We start from the raw sequence: 22,501 nt of genomic DNA, 5'->3' as shown, positions 1-22,501 counted from the left end.
AGAGGCGGCTCTAGACTTTATGAGGCCTTAGGCGAAACGCAAACATGAGGCCCCACTAACAAAAAAGTGTCACATATACACATTAATGCGCTGTCTACCTGTGTATGTGCCTGAGAGTGTGTCTGACAGAGAGTATCCTTGTGTGTCTGAATGTATGTCTCTGTGAGCATGTTTGCGTTTTTGTCTGAGACCCTATGTGTATGGGGTAGCTGCTTGAAGTGTGTTGTGTGTATAGGGGGGGGGTGATGGTGAGAGGGAGAAGGGGTGCGATGGTGAGAGGGAGAGGGGGTGAGAGGGAGCGGGGGTGCGATGGTGAGAGGGAGCGGGGGTGCGATGGTGAGAGGGAGCGGGGGTGCGATGGTGAGAGGGAGCGGGGGTGCGATGGTGAGAGGGAGCGGGGGTGCGATGGTGAGAGGGAGCGGGGGGTGATGGTAATGTGAGAGGGAGGGGGGTGATGGTAATGTGAGAGGGGGTAATGTGAGAGTGAGGGGGGTAATGTGAGAGTGAGGGGGGTAAAGTGAGAGTGAGGGGGGTAAAGTGAGAGTGAGGGGGGTAAAGTGAGAGTGAGAGGGGGTAATGTGAGAGGGGGTAATGTGAGAGGGGGTGATGTGAGAAGGAGGGGGTGATGGTGAGTGGGGTGAGGCTGAGGGTGGTGACGGAGGGTTATGCTGAGGGTGGTGGGGGGTGATGCTGAGGGTGGTGATGCTGAGGGTGGTGGGGGGGTGATGCTGAGGGTGGCAGGGGGCTGATGCTGAGGGTGGCAGGGGGCTGATGCTGAGGGTGGGGGGGGGTGATGCTGAGGGTGGCGGGGGGGTGATGCTGAGGGTGGCGGGGGGGTGATGCTGAGGGTGGCGGGGGGGTGATGCTGAGGGTGGCGGGGGGTGATGCTGAGGGTGGCGGGGGGGTGATGCTGAGGGTGGCGGGGGGAGTGATGCTGAGGGTGGTGGGGGTGGTGAGGCTCAGGGTGGTGGGGGGTGATGGTGAGGGTAGGAGGGGTGAGGCTGAGGGTGGTGGGGGGTGATGGTGAGGGTGGGGTGGTGAGGCTGAGGGTGGTGGGGGGTGATGGTGAGGGTGGTGGGGGTGGTGATGCTGAGGGTGGTGAGGGGTGATGAGGCTGTGGGGGGTGAGGGTTAGGGTGGTGGGGGGTGAGGCTGAGGTTGGTGGGGGGTGAGGCTGAGGGTGGTGGGGGGTGAGGCTGAGGGTGGTGGGGGGTGAGGCTGAGGGTGGGGGGTGATGGTGAGTGAGGCTGAGGGTGGTGGGGGTGATGGTGAGGCTGGTGGGGGGTGATGGTGAGTGAGGCTGAGGGTGGTGATGGTGAGGGGGGGTGAGGCTGAGGGTGGTGGGGGGTGAGGCTGAGGGTGGTGGGGGGTGAGGCTGAGGGTGGTGGGTGAGGCTGAGGGTGGTGGGTGAGGCTGAGGGGGGTGAGGGTGGTGGGTGAGGCTGAGGGTGGTGGGGTGATGGTGAGGGGTGAGGGTGAGGCTGAGGGTGGTGGGGGGTGAGGCTGAGGGTGGTGGGGGGTGAGGCTGAGGGTGGGGGGGTGAGGCTGAGGGTGGGGGGGGTGAGGCTGAGGGTGGGGGGTGATGGTGAGTGAGGCTGAGGGTGGTGGGGGTGATGGTGAGGCTGGTGGGGGGTAATGGTGAGTGAGGCTGAGGGTGGTGATGGTGAGGGGGGGTGAGGCTGAGGGTGGTGGAGGCTGAGGGTGGTGGGGGGTGATGGTGAGGGTGGGGGGTGAGGCTGAGGGTGGTGGGGGGTGAGGCTGAGGGTGGTGGGGGGTGAGGCTGAGGGTGGTGGGTGAGGCTGAGGGTGGTGGGGGTGATGGTGAGGGTGGTGGGGGGTGAGGGTGAGGGTGGTGGGGGTGAGGCTGAGGGTGGTAGGAGAGGCTGAGGGTGGTGGGGGGTGAGGCTGAGGGTGGGGGTGATGGTGAGTGAGGCTGAGGGTGGTGGGGGTGATGGTGAGGCTGGTGGGAGGTGATGGTGAGTGAGGCTGAGGGTGGTGATGGTGAGGGTGAGGGGGGGGTGAGGCTGAGGGTGGTGGGGGGTGATGGTGAGGGTGGGGGGGTGAGGCTGAGGGTGGTGGGGGGTGAGGCTGAGGGTGGTGGGTGAGGCTGAGGGTGGTGGGGGTGATGGTAAGGGTGGGGGGGTGAGGCTGAGGGTGGTGATGGTGAGTGAGGCTGAGGGTGGTGGGGGTGAGGCTGAGGGTAGGGGGGTGAGGCTGAGGGTGGGGGGGGTGATGGTGAGGGTAGGGGGGGTGAGGCTGAGGGTGGTGGGGGGTGGTGGTGAGGCTGAGGGTGGTGGGGGGTGATGGTGAGGGGGGTGGGGGTGAGGCTGAGGGTGGTGGGGGGTGATGGTGAGTGAGTCTGAGGGTGATGGGGTGGTGAGGCTGTGGGGGGTACGGCTGGGGGTGGTGATGGTGGTGGGGGGTGATGGGGAGGGAGAGCCTACCTTTCCCTGGTGGTCCAGTGGGCTCCCTGGTGGTCCGGTGGCCATTACTTCCGGTCTGCAGCTCCGCAGAGCTGCAGACCGTGTAATCTCGCGAGATTTCAGAGCGTTGCCGTGGTAACCCGCGGCAACGCTTTGATTGGCCAATTCTCGCGAGTCACATGGTCTGCAGCTCTGCGCACTGCGGAGCTGCAGACCAGTGTCTGCGGTGGCTGGCCGGGCAGCCAGGAGGGGCCTCGCACCCGGCGGCATACCGGGCAAGCCGCCGGGCCCCCTCCTGGTGTCAGGTCCTCGGTCACTGACCAAGGACCTGACACACTCTGCCCACAGGCGGTTTAGGCGGCCGCGAGGCCCCAGCCAGCGCGAGGCCTTAGGCGGCCGCCTAAACCGCCTAATTAGAGAGCCGCCTCTGACGTACTTTAATATATTTCAATGTAACATTTACCAAAACATTTTAGAAATTCTATGTCGTTTAAGGGATTCTTTCACTAACAGCATTGAAGGATTAAGGAAATAGGAAATAGTAAGGAAATGATTACATAGATAGAGTTTAATAACATTAAAGGGTTATTCCAAGCACCATGACTGTTGCAGTGATTTGAAGTGGTTATGGTGTCTGTATATGCAGCTTTTAAGTATAAAGCATTGCACATACAGAGTTTAACCCCTGTGCTGCCAAAGTGGAAGCGTCATGCAGCACCACGTCAATTTTGTGCCAATTTTCATGTGCAGAGTATCTTTCATGGCTGACACTCTCAGCCAGTGAATGGTGACTCGATTGGCTTCCAGCTTCTACTGCTCTGCATCACCAGTGCTGACCAGGAGCCCAACGGGGACCAAGGTAAGAGGGAAATGCCCCAGGGAACCGGTGATTACCAGGGAACCATTACCAGTGCTCACATCATAACCACTTCCGCTGGCTGTAGGGGTTAGTATGCTTGGAGAAACCCTTTAACACATGTCAGTTAGTCCACCTATTGTACAACGCTACAGAATGTGTTGGCGCTCTAGAAATAATAATAATAACACATGCAGTTTCCATGTAGCAGACTAAGAATTTGACTCAAGGTAAAAACCTGCGATTCTGTACACCTGTAACGTGTTAAATTCCCTTTACTCAGTAAACATACATATTCACAGATAGATTAACAAAGGATTTAATACAGTTAACACCCAGAGTGTGTAAATGAGGCAGCTCTTCCCAGTATGGCACTGAGGGGGTTTAATTAACTTATGAATGCATAAAATATTTGTGGTCAGGGACCAGAAATATGATATTAATGTACATACTTACTGATGGTTGTAGAAAGTCAGTTGTGGTGTGCCTAAAAACCGACATGTGTTAGAGCTATTACAAAATAAAGAGGACACACAGAGTGTAAAAAAAGACAAGGCAAGGGAAAATGTATGGGGTCGTCCGACTGACAAAATGCGATAAATGATCATATTAGAGGCACTGATATAGGCCAGCAACTGCCCTCCCCCAATTCCGGGCCCCCACCATGGCAATGCATTACCTATATATAAATACATAGAAATGGGCAGGACAAAGGATTTCCAATCAAATACCTTTGGAAGGGACTTTTAGTGGGAGTTTCTCATAAATGGCACTATACTTTGATTTTTTTCACACCTGTCATAATTTTCCCATGGGCAATGTTGACAGATCATGGCTTCATTTAGGGACACCTAAATAAATTCTCGTATTTGAATTAGTAGAGCACAGAAGCATGTTCTCAGACATTCTTAAACCGGCTTGTCATCTGGCAAACCTAATGTTGTCTGTCAAGCGTGGTCCACTACTCAATGGACATTTAGAAAAATGGACATTTTCCATTTTTAATGGAAAGTCAAAGGTCAAAAGGCTCACAGACTGAATAGGTCAAACGAAGCTGATATAGATTGTGCAACAAGGCAACAAAAGGATACTATATAACAAAGGCTATCTAGTACAGTAATGGCTAACTACGGCACCCCAGGCATCTCTAAATTACATTTCTCATGATGCTAGACAAGTTTTCAATAAGGCAGTTCAGACAAATCCAGGTTGCCAAGGTTACCCATCACTCCTCTAGAAAAACATTGGTGCTGAGTGTTCCATTAAAGAATAGACATCTTGTCATTCTTATTGAGCAGAGTAAGTGATGAGAACCGCACTCAGTCCCAACGGCCAAGGGTGCTCCAGAGCAGGACCTGCAATCCCAGTACAATAATCCAAAAAGAAAAAACTCACAGGCACTCCAACTTCAAGCCGCAGGCAGATTTATTATGACAGAAAAAAGACCTTTCCGGTCGAAACGTTGCGTTGCATTCTGTCATAATAAATCTGCCTGCGGCTTGAAGTTGGAGTGCCTGTGAGTTTTTTCTTTTTGGATCTTGTCATTCGTAGGCACAAATGGGATACAGTAACTAGAACGAATTGCCACTTCTATCGGCAAAACACAACAGCGTGTAGGTACTTTGAGCAAGAGTGAAAACAGGCAGGAAAGACATTACCAGCTGTTTTAAATGACATGAACACGTACTGCCACCCTATTCACATGCCAGGGTAATGATGATGCTGGGAGTATTTTCTTACCACTGATTGGGTCTCCTGCTAAAAGGTGGAGCAATGTTTAAAAGTCACAGGAGGTCTAAACAACACGGCCAGTCAGATGTATCCCATCAGGATAACAGTGTATCGGACCATCAACTACTAAGGAACGACCCTGACACAACTGATGGAAAAATCTGAGTCAAACAGCCTGGCATTCTAATCATTCAGAATTTTGTACATGCTACGTACAAAAGGAGATGCACCTTAATACAAATATTCAGACTATGTTCCTACAGTATTGTGTGCTTCCTGTACACTTATTTACAATGAACTAAAATACGCATAGCAATGTACATTATCTGCCATAGATTTATCTTTTTGCCTCTTTTGATTTATGAACACGTTATGAAACAAGCTATTAAATTGTAAAAGAAAAAACATTTTTTTTATGGCAGGTCTACTTACTGAAGAAATTCAGTGTCGTAAAAAAACTGCTATTATCTGTGTTATAATTTTTACCAATCAGGGCCGTAAATAGAAGCTTATATGACAGAGCCTACCTGCCGTGGGATATAGTTTGCAATTATTTATCTATGTCTCTACTGAACCATTTAAAAATGTAAAATAAGGAAATAAATACCTTAAAAATAACAATACTGTATAAAACATATAAACATAAAAAGAAGCCAAGCATCAAACTATAGACAATCTTCTAAACCGCAAGACGTGCCTTTGTCTCTAAACCTCACTGCGCCCATGTTGGTGTTGTAGAAAGGACAAAGAGGCTACACCTATTTATACAAATAGCATTTAATTGCCTGATTAAACTTGCCACTTATAGAAACACTCTCTTGGCTGCTAATTGCATTGCTTTGAATAATAACAAAAAACAACAGACCCAAAATCTCAGATATTTATATATCGCTCATTTGAGCAGGCTCCTCAACCCCCTCTGTTTCTGTGCAGCAAACTTGTCCGGTTACAAATACATTGTACAGCGCTGCGGAATTTGTTGGCGATTTATAAATATTAATAATAATGTGTCTGTCCATGCATTTACTACCAATATGGCTATCACAATGTGCAGATGAAGACTTTTTGTTCCATGAAGTGCCCTCTCGTTATGTTGCAATAAGTGGACAGTACTTTTAGTGATTGTCACACAGACAGGGAACTTTTCCACGCTGTGTAAAATGACACAAATCACTCTGATTGGTTGGATTTCAAGTTTTTTTTATTTTTTTCAACAGTGAGCAACCACAGGCATACTAGACATACCCCTACTCACGGTATAGCGAGTAGGGGCAGAATTTACTAATACTAAGTAATTTTTACTTAGTATTAGTAAATCTGGCTGAAAGACCAATTTAGGTCTTTCAGCCTTTTGGTAGATAGCTCCCTAATACCGTGGGAATTAGGGAGTTATCTATTTTCTCATTCCCATCCATTGACTGGCTAAGTAACTTACATTTTACATAAACGTGTTACTTGATTGTTGTAAGTGTTTAGCTTACTGCTGAATCCTGGCTATGTTTGTATACTTTTTATTTGTTTGTAACATTCTTCATTCTTTCACTGGGTATATTAGTACTTCGGCAATTCTGTGCTTCGGAACTTCGGCACTTTGGAAATTTGGCAATTCAGCTATTCGGACATTCGGAAGTATCCGAATTTCCGAATTTCCGGAAATCCGTCCAAATTGATATTCGGAATGAAACAAATTGCACATGTCTAGCCTGCACTACACACAAATACAACTCTACATCCAAATGTCAACACTACATAAAAACACACCACCATATTCAAAAACCACACTACAGAAAAATGCACACCTGCATTCAAATGCTAATACATGCAAACACACCCGTACATTCACTCACACATACTCCATACAAAAACATTCAAACACACAAACACTGCTCGGTGTTAAATACATTTTAAAAATGTGTGGGTGTTTTTTAAATTTTTAAGCTGGGGAGGAGAGGGGAAGGGGATGCCAAATATAGGATCCGCCCGGGGTGCCAAATGCTCCAGGTAAGCCCCTGGTCTGTTGTTATGTGTATGTGTGTGTGTGTGTGTTTCTGTCAATGAGCGTATGCATGTGCCTGTCAGTGAGTGTGCGTTTGTTAGTGTGTGTCAAATAAGCAAGTGTGTGTGTGTGTGTGTGCCTGTCAGTGAGTGTGCCTGTTTAGATGACTGCCCCCCCTTTCATTCACATGGTAAAGGTGGTTTTACTCTCCTTTTGGTGCAATGGGCCACTTGACGAGATTTGTCCCCCAGGCCTAAGGCTGCAAGCCCTCCCTGCCAAGAGAGGTGGCAATGAAGTTTCTCTGTTTTCATTTCTTTTTTGTTTTTTTTGTCATGATAGGTGGATCCTGGGAGAGTTGGGAATCTCTTGGACTGTGGCATAGCCTACACTCTGTACAATGCACACAGGTCCGGCCTACTTAGAGTAGCTAAATCAGAATGTGTGTTGTTTGCTAGTCTGTGTCATTCTCAAACTTGAACAACCTTCATATTTACACAAGAGGATTGTATTTCATGCGTGAAAAGGATTTTGTACTATTCATGCTGTCTTTTTGGACTATTTATGCTTGCAACATCGTCCAACCAATGAGAGTGCAGGAAGAGATCAAATTAAACCCCCCAAAACACAAGCAGTGTACCTCTTTTCTGTTGTTCTTCCTAACTTCCCCGTGTTTTAATCATATTTAAATTTGTTTTTCCAAAACAAGTTCTGTTCAGAGACATTCTATTCAAAGTTCTAAAAATTGAGTTATCACCGCGGAAACCAACAGAATGTTCTTGCCGATTGCTCCACTTTGAAGGCTTCTTCAGAGAATTTCTATTTACACATTACCCCATATGGCTTGTTTTTTTTCTCACCATTAACCTTCCACCTCCACACATTATTGTGTGATGAATCGATGTGACAAATGAATGTTTCTTTTATATCTCCATTAAAAAATAAAATTAAAATTTGCTTTAACATCATTTGTGCACTCCACCAAAAATATATATATTTTTTTAAAAATCCAATTTGATTATTATATATGTTCCCAGTAACTTTCTATGGAGCAAACAAAAATTCGTCATAAAATCCTAATATTTAATTCATAACTCCAGAGAGTATTCCGTATGGATTATGACTTTTTGTGCCCACGTGAACATCGTGTTTGTGTTACATTCAAAGGAAATGATTGCCCTAGGGCACTAGAATGTCAGTTCACCATAGGATCAGAAAATAATTATGGAGAATGGAACGAGGCCTGCAGGTTTTTTGTTTTCTCTCGTAGCAAATTCGGATTGAGTAAAATCTGCTTTAAAAATATATCTAAATTGAGGAGAATCTCATTAGTGGAGCTTTGAAAAACGAACCCTCCCCCGCTAAAACAGCTGAAAACTTGAAGGCGTCTTCAAAGACACACTGTATTTTTTGCTTGGCACAGCTCACCCTGGGACAAAGTCATTAAAAAGTCTAATTACTATAGAAGAGCTTTCATCATTAGCAAGTCTAGAGATTAAGACAAGGTAAAAATAAGAGGGTGCAATCAGTGCAGCAGATGTTTACGTGACTTTTCCACTATGCGCCATTGCGAAACAGGAAAGGTGTTTTGTAAATAAACTAATTATTTGTTTTTATTGTAAGTGAAAGTAGTATATGAAAACTGTAATTCTAATCCTATAACTGTGTGCAAAATTCCTTTATATTGCGATGCCACTCACCGTATAAAAGTGAGAGCAATGTTGTTTAATGTTGCGCCTACACATTCCCTTTGCCAGAGTAATCTAAATTCTCACAGTGATATCCACTAACTCAAGATTTCAAATCTAAGGTCAAAATATCTGAACTTGAGAAATACTCTAAGCCAGCCATACATTCAGTTCGTCTAAAGTTCACTTTGAATTCTCGGTTTAGAAAATAGTGCTGTCCATCTTCTTAGTCTTATTGAGGCCTTGCAAATGACGTGGGCTTAATTTGGTAGGTGCCATGTTGACAGACGTTCCATGACATCACCTGTGGACACTTTATTCAGTAAAATATAGTCTTAGATCACAGCAAGAATCTTTGAATGACTATTAAAATGTATTATAACCTTGTCATTATGATGGCTTGCGTTGTTACTGTTTGGGGGTACATGATATATCAAGGTACCCTGCACAGTAACCCGCACCCTTTGGGTACAGAGCAGAAGGCTCTAACTTCATCTAGACACTGGAGATGTTATAGACCAGGCATAGGCAACCTTCGGCACTCCAGACGTTTTGGACTACACCTCCCATGATGCTTTGCCAGCATTATGCGTGTAAGAGCATTATGGGGGATGTAGTCCACAACATCTGGAGTGCCAAGGTTGCCTATCCCTGTTATAGACTATCACGCACATCACTGTCAGCCAGGCAGATGAACACCCTAAGTGCTCCCAAAGCCCAACTAACTATAAGTACTCTTAACCCCAAGTATTCTTAGCTTCATTCAAATGCTGCTCAGTGTTTATAATCAATGGTTTTGTCGGTATTATTTGTAATGAGTATAAGCATGCACTCGGTGTATTCCTGGCTCGTGAAGGTTCCAAATCAGATCTGGCATTGTGACTCTTTCTCTGAACGCCCGTACACTGGTATTTTGTAATATGGCTCTGGCTGCATGTCTTGCCCCAGTGTTTTGATTATTTATTCTCCGTACTGGGCAGCATTAAGATCTGTCTAGGACGTTGGAAAAGTTTAATGTAGAGATGATTGCGAAAAAAATCCTTTCTCAGCTGGATAACTAAACAAAGAATTATTATTTGGTTTTGACAACCCCACACTGGGCCACTCTTACTGAAGAATGGGTCCGAATGGAAAGATGTTGTATCTTTGCCCTTTTCTTAGAAATGGATTGGCCGTACATAGTGACAGATCTTTCTTCCTGAACACAGAGGGAGACTTTGCCCCTGCTTGTGTGCTACCACCCACCCCCATACAGTGCAAGGAGCGGAGCCTACAGCCCAGTCTATGTCAGTAGAGTGAATGGTATGACCTATTCTAATAATTTATTTCCTGTTCAGCCTCCCTTCATTCCGGGGTCACAATAAATGAATACGCTGGCCGTTGGTGAACTAGATTACTGAAAAAACTATTTTTTAAATATTAATGCTATTCTTTAAAAATTGCTAATTTATTCGGTTTTCCAGTTGTAGTTTGCTCTGTTGACGAAACATAATAAAACTTTCACCTGAAAAACAATATAACCTGCAGCATAAAAAAAATCAATAAAATTGTCTTCATAGAAAATTAATCAAATGCTGAGTGCTGCAAAAACCACATTACTGAGCCCTAACAAATCCTCGCTAGTTGAGCAAGTAATAGAATGGTGCAGTTATGCAGTATTTCGAAAGTGCAGAACATTATTCTGGGCATCGTGTGTGTTTGCCTACCATTCCCATAGCATTCTCACTTTGAAGTTTTGTAGTTTTTTCATATACTGCTAGTAGGAGTAAATGTGGGAGTTGGAATTGTTAGGGATCTTTGCCAGACAGCAAAATAAGCGGTTTAATCAACAAAATAATTAGTTTAACTCTTTGCTTCTTGTTCTCTTTTCATTACTTCATGCAATAAAGCGGTTGCTTAGCAACTACATGATTTTATGTAAGATATATTATATAAAAAGGCAAAGCAATGTTATATTGGACATGTCTTTGTGTTAAACTGTTTATTTTATAGGTAAACAGAAAACCATGTGTCTGCGACTCAATGTATAAAACGTACAGACATGGTCAGTTTTACCTGTTGTCCATCCATGCATGATCTAAGAGACTTTGATCATGGACTGATTGGAGGTTCCGAACACAGTGGATCAAGTTTCTCAAAGACCTTATGGGACTCTAATCCCTTAGGATCTCTAAAGCAGGGTGCACAGACTACTGTGTGATTAAAAATATCCATGGGGCTACCTTGTCAAACAGAGAGGTCAGAGCCTACCATTCTTGAGACAGGAGAAGATCTCACCAAGTACTTACCAAGGGCATATAATGTATGGAAAGCATATATTTAATGACCTCCAGCTGTGTAGTTGGACTTCTCTCAGTAATCTACCCATGTCTTACGTCGTACAGCCATTCGTGGTATGATATACCTAATTTCCCAACTTGCACGCACACAATCTTGGGAACATGGTGTCACAATGTGACAGTTCCTCTTCTGGTGATGGCCTCAGCCGACGAGAGAGACGTTGCAATATAGATTAATTTGATATTGTTATTGCAGAAGTAGTTTTTCGAGCTCAGCTGAGTGTATCTCTTGACTTATTCTTGGTCAAACTACTCAAAAACAGAACTGGGGGACAGCGTCCATGGCTTAATGGCACAATAACCACTACGTTACAAGAAGACTGATCCTTTAGACAATGCTGCCTTCATAAAATATGACCAATTTCAGTTTATTGTTTTCTGTTTGCTGTTTCAATAAACGGACACCCTCCAACCTGCTCTTTGCCAGCGTTACAGTTTTTACCCAGCCTCCCAAACGTTCATAAATGGAATGCTTTTATTTGTCTTTGCTCGATTTGCAATCAGTCACTTGGCTGATTTTATTAGAGACAGCATTCTATTGAGTGGCTAGTTTTAAAGGAACACTCCAAGCACCATAACCGCTACAGAGAGTTGTAATAGTGATGGTACCCTGACACCCTTCCCCCTAGTTGACTTCTTACCTGGGATCTGTGGGCATTGCTCTCTGCCTTCACTAATTCTCATAGAACTGCAGTCTGCAGTCTTAGCTCAGTTGAGCTAAAGGAAGCTCTTGCTTAGGAGGATCTGGTTCTTCATCATAAGTAGCAGAAGTGGGGAGTGGAACCAGAGGGCCACAGGTAAGAAGTCAGACCAATCTAAACCAGTTTGAGTACTTACAATGTGGGGGTGCCAGAGCATTTCTGGCACCATAACCACTATGCCAATAACCACTACAGTGAGCTATTGCACTTTTTAAAAAAAAATTGTTTTAGGTTTATACTTTACGAGGAGGAATACTGATTTATAAGAATCTATTTGAATGTGTTTGCCCACCATCTTGCTGATTCTTTTACTTAGTTCTTTTACTTTGAGGTCACAAAGGTTTTATAGTTTTATGTATAATATAATTATTTTTTTCATATAAGCACTTTGAGATTATTCTCACACAATTTTGTTATATCTCATTATTTGAATATTTTAGTACACTTATTGTGCCTTACTCATCAAATATATTAAAGGGACACTATAGTCACCAGAGGAACTACAGCTTAAAGTAGTGGTTCTGGTGAGTATAGTCAATCCCTGCAGGCACTTTATGTAAATGTAAATGCTGATTGGCCAGCACAGCGTTTGGCTGCACCGGCCACCCGCCCTCCATATTTGGCAGAGATCATTAGAATTGAAAGTCTCAGAAAATCCAGTGCTTTCCTATGGGAAAATATTGGATTGGCTGGGATAATCAATTCTGATGATCTCAGCCAAGGAGGCGGGGTGGGGTGGAGCAAGCACCAGTGGACCCGTACAGAGCTGGAATAAAGGTACGTTTTTAAGGGGGTCAAGGGGGCCAGCCACCTAAATAGTGTTTGTAACACTATAGGGTCAGGAATACACGTTTGTTTTCCCCGATCCTATAGTGTTCCTTTAAGTTTGGCATACTACAGGATTATTCACCAAAGTGAGAATAAGGTCCTTATAGCCAAACTGAAAAAAATCTTGCAGTCGGACATTGTTTCCAATCAGTTACTCTGGACTTAAATTTAAAATCGTATGAATTTAACATGGATTCTCACCTAGGCCAGTAACCCTGAAAGCGAATTTCACATCTTAAATTAAAATTGCAGAAGTGGCTGCGTAGCCAACTTTGAGAATTTTTCCAATTCAGCTAGTTTGGACTTAAATGTGAAATTTGCTTAGAATTCTCACTTTAGTTAATAACATTTGTTAATTATTCCTGGAAGTATTCTGTAGGGAGAGACCTCCTGAAACGTCATTCATCGTGTGTAGACACACAGTTGGACACACAGGAACAGAGGGGTTGAGGGCCCTGCTCAATGCTCTTACATGCTAGAGGGAGTGGGGTATAGTGACACAAAAGATAAGGATAGTATTAGACTAATGACAGTTGCAAGAGAGAAAATATCAATAAAACGTGATTGCATAAAACACCAATCATTGCAACAAATGTAATTAATTTATAATTATCATTACAAACAATCACATTAATGTAAAATGGCTAAAATAAAACCTATAGGATACTGATGGCAATATATACAATACACACCCTGTGCAAAGCAATACATAATTCGGAGAAAGTGATCAACAATTATTTTCCATAAACAGAGAACATATTCCGTAGAGCTCTACAATGTGTAAACCAAACGTACACAGAATTGATAACAAGCGTGATTAGACGTACAAGGACAGGAGATAACTAGGGCCATCCTGTAATTGACTTGTAATAACAGGCTACACATGCTTGTGATATAATTGTATTTTGTCTGGCATGGATTTAAGGTGATTAGTTTCCATGATTTACAACAATCAAAGGCTTAAACGGAGTTCAGGTTAGTTAAGTGAGATGAACAGCCATTGGTAGATCTAGAGGTGTCACCCAAAAAAATAAAAGTTGCAGGTTATTAATTTGATCACCTAACGATTTCCTCCTATTTGTGGGGAACAGACAAAATGTCAGGCCTTTTGTTAAATGTATTTTCACACAAGAAAAATGCTACATGACGTCTAATGTAATAAAAGTTTTACTCTCCCAATCCACCTGCGTTGTTTGTTACTACGGACAACTTCATCTTCAGCAAACTCGATAATGTGTCATTTAAACTTCTGCATTGTCAGTGTTAATTCTAGATTTTGGATGACAGTGTGTTGTGTATGCTTGGGCTGTCTCACTCCAGCGTTAAGTAAGTGGCGGAGAATTGATTTCTTGTAAGCTGAAATAGGTTCGGATGACGTGTAGTAATGCAAGCTCAGCTGACCATTCAACCGAATCCCCTAGAATATCACTTACTGTATTTTTCACGATCTCCCAGTAAGGGAGAATTTTTGGGCATTCCCACCAGATGTGCAACATTGTCCCCCTGTCAGCCTGACATCTCCAACATGTGGGAGGAACCATAGGAAAGATTCTTTGAAGTAGGGTCGGAGTTCTATACCAAAAGGAGACCCGTTTATAATTCATCTCCTGATACTGGGAACTTATGGAGCTCTGATGTTGCCATAGCAGTACTTTTTCCCATTGTGTTGCCAAGAAAGTCTTGCCCATGAGCTTCTCCCACTGCCGCTGAAAAGTGCTGTTTACCGATCTAGTCCCCACCAAAAGGTATTGATACAATGTCGAGACTGCTTTCTCCAATGTAGAGCCACGCACGCAAAGTTTCTCAAACCAAGTAAGCTCCTGTGCAACTGTTCCTTATGAGGGAGGGTGTTGTAGTAATGTTTCAGTTGTATATAACGGAGGGAGTTTAACCCCTTAAGGACCAAACTTCTAGAATAAAAGGGAATCATGACATGTCACACATGTCATGTGTCCTTAAGGGGTTAAAGGTGTCTGTGGCCTACCCTCCAATAATGAGTCCAGGTCACGTAATTTCCTGTCTTGCAACACTCTACGAATAGTAATATAATCTCCTCCCCCTAGGAATGACCAAGCTTTTGATGAAAGTCCCCCCCCCCACCCAGTTTACTGTTGTTTGTTAGGGCTAGGTGCTGGGAAATATATGGTATTTCACGAATTCCCCACCAAGAGCGGAGTGTCTGTGAGACCAGTGTCATCCATATTGCCGATTCCAGAGAGGAATCTAGCTCTCTTTTATCCAGGGACACCCATTGCTTTTGTGGAGAGCACAAATGCCACTCAAGGATTCGTTGTAGTACTGTGGCCTCATGATATTTTTTTATTAGGGGAGAGCAAGTCCCCCCCTGTGTCTGGGTAGGCTTCTGGCTACATTTTGTGACGTAAAATGCTATAAATGCACAGAAACTTATACTACTCCAGGGTTGTGTCATACCAGTGTCCAGTGTTATTGCCGGGACTCCAAACCTTAGGAATAAGTTGTGTCATTACTGGTGCGGCCCCATATCTAAGTATTGAATCATTCCTGCATTGTTAATGGTGCAACTCATACTACTTATCACTTGTGATAAGACTCGATACAAATGTTCCTCACATTCTTCTGATGTCACTAGTGGTGTGAAACGAATGTTGTCATTCACGTACTTTGTAGCACATGAGGATGACGCAATCCAATCACATTTCACCGTGTGCTATATTAACCCCTCCTGCCTAGACCTAGCTGACTCATTTTGACATGCACCTTATAAAAGCAGCTTTATCGAGTACATCGTGCCTTATTCAAACAGGCAAATTGTATCTTCATACATCCGCCCTGCAAATGTCACAAAGCCCCCGTGGCTTGTTTAATGGTCCTCAAGAACAATCATGGACACTATACAAAACATCAGAGAGACAGGGTTGTCCTCAGAAAATTTACAGGAGGTGCGCAAAGCAATAATCCAGAGGGGGACTGTCACTCTAAGGAATAATTTCAACAAGTAAAGGGCAATTGTGGAGGGGGCTGGGTTGCTCTTTCTTGGAGTAAGCTGTAGACACACATGCCGGGAAAGGACCACATGGCGTGAATCCTGATGAGACATAATTGCAGAGACAGATACAACCATCACATTTCAAATTGAAGCCAAAAGAACCCCAAACACATTTTTAAAGTTCTGCAAATCGGCCATGTTTTCATTTTATTTTTCATTTTCTGATAATTCACACTTTAGCGAATAACCCTTAAATGGTAGGGCAATAAAACAATTTTTTGCTTGTTTTTTTTTTACAAATCTGTCAGCTTGCAATAAAAGCAGGATGATATTGTACTTAGAGTTTTTTTGACACATTTGTTGCACATGAAGTAACGTAAGTCTCTATTTACCCCCCCTCCCCCAAAAATTTTTTTCACACAAACAGAAGAAAAAAAAACGAAACATGTTTTTATAGATCATAGTCAATCATTCTCTTAAAAGAATAATAAAAAATAAAAAGAAATAGACAGCATTTTCTTCATGGCAATATCTTTCAATTTTCGAGTGTGCTTTATGAAACTGTATCCATACACAATCTTCTCTCCAGTCACCTACACAAAATAAAAAAACAAACCATCTGTTTAAACGCTCGAACCATGGATGCACCGTGCAGCTGAGAGCGTGGGTGCTTCTGGGAGCTCTCCAGCCTTAGGCATCACACAGAAGCAATGCTTGGGCTAAAAAAAGAAAAGAAAATATATACAAGCACGACTCGAGTTGCTGTTGCATGACTGGGTTTTAGGTCGTTGGCAGTTTTCTAAACATTTACATATGAACGGTACTTTAAAAAATAGGTTTGGTCATTGACAGCCTTCACTTTCATTAAATATGTTTCATTTTAATGTCGGCAGACGTATCTTGCATTGTGAAGTCCTAAAAGGCTACATCGGTATGGCCTCACCTTAGACTTGTACTTTTTCGAATTGGGTTGTTTCAAACTTTGCAGTCTGTTAACCATTGTTGCCAACATCTGAAAAACATTTCCAGGAACGCTTGGAGGGAGATTTCTCAAAGTATTGCTGACACTTTTGTTTCTAATTTGGAGTATGTGTGTGATTGCAAGGATGTCGTTGTGCGAAGTGTTGGTATATAAATGCAGGAGTCATTCACATGTTAACACAGACACACACAGATGTATGCAAACAGGCAAACACACATGCATACTTAATATAGTGTAGGTCCTCCTCGTGCTGCCAATGTGTCAAGTCACGGACTATACAAGGCTACCAAGGCTGTAGCAGCAGATCCTTTTAAGACCTGTAAGTTGCAGGATGGGTCCTCCATGGATCGGATTTGTTGTTCCAGCACATCCCACAGATGTTCAATCGGATTGACATCTAGGGAATTTTGAGGCAAAGGAAACATCTTGAACTCTTTGTCATGTTCTTCAAACCATTCCTGAACAATATTTGCAGTGTGGTAGAGGGCATTATCCTGCTGAAAGAGGCCACTGCCATCAGGGAAAAACATTGCCAGGAAGGGGTGTATGCAGTCTGCAACAATCTCTAGGTAGGTGGTACATGGCAAAGTAACAGCCACATGAATGCCAGGACCCAAGGTTTCCAAGCAGAATATTGGCCAAAGCATAACACTGCACCCCCCTGGCCTGCTTCTTCCCATAGTTCATCTTGCTGCCAACTTTTCCCCAGGTAAATGATGCACAAGCATCACCTGATCTAAAATAATATGTGGTTCATCAGACCATGCAACCTTCTTCCATTGCCTTATGGTCCAGTTCTGACACTCACGTCCCCATTGAAGGCACTTTCAGTGTTGGACAGGGGTCATCATGGGCACACTGCCCGGTCTATGGCTACACAGCCCCATACATAGCAAACTTAGATGCACTGTTTGTTCTAACACCTTTCTTTCATGGCCCTCACTAAGCCTTGAGGTTCCATGACCCTAACTCTGGTTCACCGCGTGTCCTTCTGTTATTAATTGTTATGTTGTTCACTTCATCTGTCAGTGGTTTTAATGTTGTGGCTGATCAGTGAATGTTTCTCCTTTATGTATTTAATCATTTGTCACGTATTCCTTTACTACCTAATATCACATATTAATTTTCATATCTTACAATCACTAATATTACTAATTACTAATAAACAACCCTTTAACCTTATAGATAATTTTGATTCTTATAGTCTATATAAAAGCTTGCAATTGTCCAAGACTGAGGTCACATAATGTTCTTGTGCATCTCAGTTATAATTTTTAAGATGAGGTCATTTTTGGGCCACAAGGTGAAGAAATGATTCATGGTCTGTTTTCATCTTAGAGAAGGACGCATGTGTTTGTCCAACAAAATCCATCAAAGCTAATACTGACCAGCATGTAATCGTATAACTCTGTTTACACAGCTGGATGGATACTTAGGCAGTACTTAGACATGAAATCACTGAGACAACATTTCTTTTTGCACTACTGTATACTGTGTAATAACAGGAACATGGCTGAAAAACATTACAATAACAAAAAATAACTGACAGAAGTGAACAATGTACAAAACGTTCTCAATTTCCTGACACTTTGTATGGTTCTAAAAGCATTTTCAGCATGGCAAATTACACTATACATATCGTACATTAAACTTTGAGCATGTCTATGGCTCAGACTGTCAGCTCAGAATGTGACAGTATTTTGAGCATTGTAAAAACAATCATACATTACAAAAGCAAGAAAAAATAAAACAATAACACCTTCCTGGAGGAAGTCCCGCACCCAGGCAGACTTTCTCCATTATAGATTCATATTGTGTTCATACAGTGCAGCCCTTGCCCTTGCCAAACAGTCCTATTTTTCCGCTCTCATTAGTTCATGTTCCCGCAACCCCAGGCGTCTCTTTCACACCTTTAATTCTCTTCTTCGCCCTGCTGTGGCCACCCCCAAAACTAACCTTACTGCTGATAACTTTGCATGTTACTTCACTGACAAGATTGAACAGCTAAGGAAAGAATTCTCCCCTCCTTGCCTTTCTGTTTCTCAATCACACATAGATCATGCCTTTCCTACCCTTCAGACATTCTCCCCAGCTACTGACCAAGAGGTGGCTGCTCTTCTTTGCTCCTCTCGCCCCACCACTTGCCCGCTCGATCCTGTCCCATCTCACCTTATTAGATCTCTCTCCACTTGTCTCGTGCCTTCTCTAACACACATCTTCAACTGCTCGCTCTCTTCTGGCATCGTCCCTGCTGACCTTAAACATGCCACTGTAGTACCTATACTAAAAAAACCATCCCTCGACCCATCCACCCCCTCTAACTACCGTCCCATATCTCTGCTCCCTTTTTCCTCAAAGATTCTGGAAAGACTTGTCTTTACCCGTGTGTCTCATTTCCTCAATTCCATCTCTCTCCTTGACCCCCTTCAATCTGGCTTCCGCCCTCTCCACTCTACAGAGACTGCCCTTATCAAAGTTACTAACGACCTAATCGCAGCTAAATCCAAAGGCCACTACTCCATACTAATTCTTCTTGACCTCTCAGCGGCCTTTGACACCGTTGATCATGCTCTCCTTCTTCAAACTCTTCAATCGCTTGGTCTCTGTGACTCTGTCCTCTCGTGGTTTTCCTCTTATCTCTCCCAACGCTCATTCAGTGTCTCTTTTTCTAATGATACCTCCTCCCCTTGCCCTGTCTCGGTTGGAGTTCCCCAAGGCTCCGTCCTTGGTCCCCTTCTATTTTCTCTTTATACTGCCTCTCTTGGCAAACTTATTACCTCTTTTGGATTTCACTACCACCTGTACGCTGATGACACCCAGCTATATCTCTCCTCCCCGGACCTCTCCCCTGCCGTCCTGCAACGTGTCACTGCTTGCCTTTCTTCCATCTCTGACTGGATGTCATCCCGCTTTCTGAAACTCAATCTCTCAAAAACTGAGCTCCTTGTCTTTCCTCCTCCTAATACTGATCCTCCTCTTTCCCTCTCCCTCCAAGTTTGTGGTACCAACATCAGCCCATCCTTGCAAGCGCGCTGTCTTGGCGTCATACTTGACTCTGGTCTCACCTTTGAGCCTCACATCCAGCATGTTGCCAAATCCTGTAGATTCCATCTTAAAAACATAGCCCGCATCCGCCCCTTTCTTGCACCAGATACTACCAAGGAGCTTGTCCATGCTCTAGTAATTTCCCGCATGGATTATTGTAACCCTCTCCTGATTGGTCTTCCCAATAGCCGTACTGCACCCTTACAGTCTGTAATGAATGCTGCTGCTAGATTGATTTTCCTCTCTAGTCGTTTCTCTCACACCTCACCCCTCTGCCAGTCCTTACATTGGCTTCCTGTATGCTATAGGAGTCAATTCAAGGTACTAACTCACACCTATAAAGCACTGAACAACTCTAGCCCCTCTTATATCTCCTCACAGATCCATAGGTATGTACCTTCTCGGTCTCTCTGCTCTGCCCGTGACCACCTCCTGTCCGTTGTCCGCACTCGTACGGCCAACTCGCGCTTGCAGGACTTCTCACGGGCGGCTCCCTTCCTATGGAATAGCCTGCCTACCGCCATCAGACTCTCCCTTAGTCTTGCATCTTTTAAGAAGTGCCTTAAAACCCATCTCTTTAGGAAAGCTTATGGCTTCCAAGACTAACCCTTACCTCACATACCTGTCTCTTGCCCTCTCCTAAAGGGCAGCCCACCTTATTTGATTGTAAATTCCTGTCCTAATGTGTTTTACACCCCACCTCCTATAGAATGTAAGCTCGTTTGAGCAGGGTCCTCTTCAACCTATTGTTCCTGTAAGTTTATTTGTAATTGTCCTATTTATAGTTAAATCCCCCTCTCATAATATTGTAAAGCGCTACGGAATCTGTTGGCGCTATATAAATGGCAATAATAAATAAATAAATTTAAATTCATTTTAAAATTTGTGTAAGTGTCTGCACACAGGAAGGAACAGAAACATGAAACCATAGAGTTACTTACCAACATAACCATCCTGGTACAGACCCGTAAAAATTACTCAGATGGGTGGCTATTAGAGGCTCAAGAACATCCTCTCCCAGAAGCTTGCCCACCCCATTAGACGTTCCCACTGTTTTTTTTACGAATATTCTAACAAGTGCGGCGGACTTCTTGTGTGAACATTCTCGAAGTAGAGACAGTTATGCTATATCTTGAAAATATAAATTTAAATACATTAAGGCATTTCGTGACCTCTTTTTTCCGCATTTACTTAAGGATTTGAATTCAATTCTCGAAGGTGGGGTGTTCTCACCTGACTCTCTGGCAGTGAATAATGCAGTTATCCCAAAGGAAGGCCTGCTGTGTGAATTACTGACTGATATACCTCCTGAATGCAGACTTGAAAATATTTTCCAAGATAATAGCACTTCTGGAGTGGGGGGGGGGGGAGGGAGGTAGGGTGCTCCTGGACTTGAAAGACCCTGATTATGTGGGATTTGTGCCTGGTAGTGAGGCGAGGGACAATGCAATCCATGCACTTAATTTCATGCACATACGGTGGAGTTCTAGATGTGGGATCCTTCTCCTCTCTACCGACACAGAAAATGATTTCGCCAGGATTGATTGTCAGTTTATGATCATTTGAAACAGCACCCAACAAGGATGCCCCCTCTTCGCCCACCTGTTTGCCCTCTCTCTGGAACAATTTCTGGAGGCGGTCGGACAGGACAGGGGTGTGGCGGGACTCAAGGTGGCTGGTCGGGAACATAAAATAACTGCAAATGTGGAAACCTGACTGTTTCTCTCCCCAACCTGTAATCGGCATTCACAGACTACGGATTTCTATCTAATTTAAATGTTAATATCGATAAATCAGAGGACCTCCCCATCACGATGAAGAAAACTACTGTGTGGCTTTTGCAGTCTCATTTCAAGTTTATGTGGTATAATGGTAGGATGACAAAGACCAGATGTATGCAGACAACTTTACCCCTGTATTGGGGATGTTGTGGTCCGACTTGGAGAGGTGAGGCAGTAACGCTATAAACTTGAACCTTTTGCCCAGATTGCTCTATCTCTTCCAGATGATTCTGATCGTGCTTCCACAGGTTTTTCTTTAAGACACCATGATTTCGAAGTTTGTTTGGAAGGAGGGAGATGTACAAGGAGGCCTCAGACTTGTGTTCCACATATTAGGGAATTGCCCGTGCATAACCCACTTCTGGCAAATCATACATCAGGATAAATATACCTTGACTCTGACCTGCCCCTAAAACCACTGGCAATGCTGCATCACCACAATAAGCTATCCTCAAATTTAAACCTATTTAGTTTAGAAAAACGTCGCCTGAGAGGGGATATGATAACATTATACAAATATATTCGGGGCCAATACAAACCATTGTGTGGAAATCTATTCACAAACCGGACTTTACATAGGACACGAGGCCATGCGTTTAGACTGGAAGAAAGAAGATTTCGTCTAAGACAAAGGAAAGGTTTTTTTACTGTAAGAACAATCAGGATGTGGAATTCTCTGCCTGAAGAAGTGGTTTTATCAGAGTCCATACAGATGTTCAAACAGCTACTAGATGCATACTTGCAAAGACAGAATATTCAAGGATATAATCTTTCAATGTAGGGTAATAACTGCTTGATTCAAGGATAAATCTGACTGCCATTCTGGGGTCAATAAGGAATTGTTTGTCCTAGCTTGTTGCAAAATTGTGCTTCAAACTGGGGTTTTTTTTTTTTTTTTTTTTCTTTTGGATCAACAGCAAAAAACAGGTGTGAGGAAGGCTGAACTTGATGGACGCAAGTCTCTTTTCAGCTATCTAACTATGTAACTATGTAACTATGTAACTATGTAACTATATATAAGATATCCTTAACGAAGCACCTCCTTAATGTTGCCAAGTCCCTGATGGCATATAACAGAAGTGCCCACGCTCCAGCAGCGGATGTCCAAGGTGGAGGAAATATACAATACATATACACTCACAGCTTCCCTACATTGGCATATGGAACAC

Source organism: Pelobates fuscus, chromosome 4 (genome assembly GCF_036172605.1).
Source record: "Pelobates fuscus isolate aPelFus1 chromosome 4, aPelFus1.pri, whole genome shotgun sequence".
In the NCBI taxonomy this organism is placed as follows: domain Eukaryota; kingdom Metazoa; phylum Chordata; class Amphibia; order Anura; family Pelobatidae; genus Pelobates; species Pelobates fuscus.
Note: the sequence above shows the minus strand (reverse complement) of the source record.